Here is a 3,661-nt window from a genome sequence, read left to right as displayed (position 1 = left end):
ACCAATTTTTTGTGGACATAATTATACGTTTTGGAAAAAGAGAATGCAAATCTATCTCCAACACAGGATTGGAAAGCATGGGAAGTAGTTATGGATGGAGACCTTATTCCCACTAAAATAGTTGATGGAAAACAGATTCCAAAAGAAAAAAAAGGATATGATCGATTTAGACTATAAAATGCTTCAGATCAATTCAAGCGCTATAAATGCTTTATACTGTGCCTTAGATGCTAACAAATTTAATAGGGTCATGGCATGCAAGACGGCTAAAGAAATATGGGACAAATAAGAAGTGACATATGAAGGAACTATTGATGTTAGAGACAATAGGATGGACATGTTAACAAGCGAATATGAAGCATTCAAGATGAATTCTGATAAAAATATATCAAGTATGTACACCAGATTTACCCACATAATAAATTCCTTAAGTGCCTTAGGGAAAACTTATACTACCTACGAAATGATCAGAAAAATCCTAAGAAGCCTTCCCTCAATATGGGAACCAAAGGCTACAACTATTACTGAAGGTAGAAACCTTAAGACTACCTCTTTAGATGAACTCATAGGTTCACTTCTTACCTATGAGATGACCTTGAAAGAAAGGAATCCTGAATCAAAGCATAAAAGATCTATTACACTAAAAGCGTCTAGCCACAGCTCTAGTGAAGAGGAAAGTGAGACAAGTGACTTAGATCAAGATGAATTAGCATTCATCATTAAGAGACTAAGTAAGTTCTACAGAAGAAATAAGAGATTTCGTAGGAAGTTCAATAAAAAGAAATCTGAAAAAGGAGAGACAAGTAGGAAGGAAAATAAGAGTAAGAATGAAGCTCCAATATGTTATCATTGCAAGAAACTAGGGCATATCAAACCAGGTTGTCCGTTGCTCAAGAAAGATAAGAAGAAAAAGAAGGAAGCTATGAAAGCTACGTGGGATGATTCAAGCTCCAGCGAGACAGAAAATGAATCAAGCAGACAAGAGATGGCAAACATATGTTTCATGGCAAATGAAGAAGAGGTAAACTTCTACTATTCCTCTATAGAATCTTACAATGAGTTATGTGATGAGTCATGTGACAGCATGCCTTCCTATAAGGAATTGCAAGCTGAGTTATTTTCTTTGCATAAGAGATTCATAAAAATTTCTAAGAGAAATATAACTTTGAAAGATCAAAATAAAGAACTATTAAAGCAACTTGAATCATTCCAAATCATTGAAAAGGAAAAAGACACTTGTATTGAGAAGTTAGAAGAAGAAGTAAATAAAGTAACTCAAGAATTAAGCAAAACTTATAAAGATAATTTGAATAAAAAGGATCTAGAAGTAAATGAACTAAATAAGACAGTAGAAGATAAAGAAAAAATTTTCTATAACTTTACCAAAGGAAAAGAAAACTTTGAAAAGATGATTGGACAGCAAAGGCTTCATGGAAACAAAGAAGGTATTGGCTATAATGGTAAAGCAAATAAAAGGAACAAAAAGCTATACATGGGATACTTTGTTAAGGAAGCTAAGTATTATGCTAGCACTTTATCAAACAACAAACATGAACACACCACTTGCTATATATGCAAGACTAAAGGTCATGTGATGTTTAATTGCCCATTAAAAAGAAAGTATGTTAAAGTTCAAGGTGAATGGAAAGCAAATAATGGAACTAACAACAAAACAAAGAAAGTCAAAAGAACTTGGGTTCCAAAAACTAACACATAGTATCCCTCATTGTAGGTTTGCCTTAGGACAACAACGTCAACTGATAAATGGTACTTGGACAGTGGGTGCTCAAGGCACATGACCAGTGACAATACCAAGTTCACTACATTAAAACAAAAAGATGGGGGATACGTCACCTTTGGCGACAATGCCAAAGGTAAAATTATTGGCATCAGAAAAATTGGTAAAGAACCTTCACTCACTATAGATAATGTGCTATTAGTAGAATGATTAAAACATAACCTTTTAAGTATTAGTCAATTAAGTGATAAAGGGTTTGAAATAATCTTTATGAAAGAAAAATGTGTTATCCAAAAACCTAAGAACAAAGAAACTTTGTTTATAGCTTATAGAATAAATAATGTCTATTGCATAAATCTTGAGAACTTAGTAAATTAGAATGTAACTTGTTTGGTAGCAATGAATGAAATAAGTTGGCTATAGCATAGGAAACTAGGACATGCTAGCATGGACCTATTATCCAAATTATCAAAGAAAAATCTTGTCAAAGGACTACCTAATACAAAATTCATAAAAGACAAGATATGTGATGCATGCCAAAAGGGAAAACAAGTTAAAACAAGTTTCAGAAAGAAAAAAAATACATATCTACAAAAGGACCCTAAAATTGTTGCTCCTAGACCTATTTGGTCCAACTAGAACCTTAAGTCTATGAGGTAAACAATATGCTTTTGTAATAGTGGATGATTATTCAAGATTCACTTGGGTATTATTTCTAGCAAACAAAGATGAAGCCTATGACATGCTTATTACTTTATGTAAGAAATTACAAAATGAAAAGGGCTATAATATAACAAACTTTAGGAGTGATCAAGGTAGGGAATTTAAAAACAAAAATGTTGAAAAATTCTGTAATGAATATGGAATTAACCATAATTTTTTTGCACCTACGACTCCACAACAAAATGGAGTTGTAGAAAGAAAAAATAGAACTCTACAAGAAATGGCAAGAACAATGTTGAATGAAAATAATCTACCTAAATACTTTTGGGCAGAAGCTATAAATACAGCATGCTACATTGTAAATAGGGTATCAATAAGATCAAAAATAGACAAAACACCATATGAACTTTGGAAAGGAAGAAAACCTAATATTTCCTACTTTCATGTATTCAGATGCAAATGTTTTATCCTTAACACTAAAGATGATTTAGGAAAGTTTGATGCAAAATCTGATGAAGGTATCTTTCTAGGGTACTCTATAAATAGTAAAGTTTATAGGGTTTATAATAAAAGAACCTTTACTATTATGGAATCAATACACATAACATTTGATAAATCAAACAACCATGAAAATAAAAATGAGATTGATGAAAAAGAAGATACTCCACAAAAAGAAGAAGATCTTGAAATAAAAGAAGAATCAATAATGATGTTCCAAATGAAAACCTTATAGAAAATTTGAAGCTTCCTTAAGAATGGAGATATGATAAAAATCACCCAAAAGAACAAATTCTTGGTGAAACATCAAAAGGAATAACCACTAGAGCCTCACTAAAAAAATATTTGTAACCATTATGCATTTTTATCTCAAGATGAACCCAAAAATATTGAAGAAGCCTTAAATGATGATTCTTGGATCATAGCTATGCAGGAGGAACTGAATCAATTTGAAAGAAGTCAAGTATGGAAACTTATACCTAAACCCAAAGACAAGTCAATCATAGGAACTAAATGAGTGTTTAGAAATAAAAAGGATGAAATTGGAGTAGTTGTAAGAAATAAAGCTAGGCTTGTAACACAAGGTTACAATCAAGAAGAAGGCATTGATTATGAAGAAACCTTTGCCCCTGTAGCAAGAATGGAAGCTATAAGGATGCTTCGTGCCTATGCAGCCTATATAGACTTCAAATTATACCAAATGGACGTAAAAAGTGCATTTCTAAATGACTTTATTAATGAAGAAGTCTATGTTAAACAACC

This window comes from Malania oleifera, chromosome 6 (assembly GCF_029873635.1).
Source record: "Malania oleifera isolate guangnan ecotype guangnan chromosome 6, ASM2987363v1, whole genome shotgun sequence".
In the NCBI taxonomy this organism is placed as follows: Eukaryota; Viridiplantae; Streptophyta; class Magnoliopsida; order Santalales; family Ximeniaceae; genus Malania; species Malania oleifera.
Note: the sequence above shows the minus strand (reverse complement) of the source record.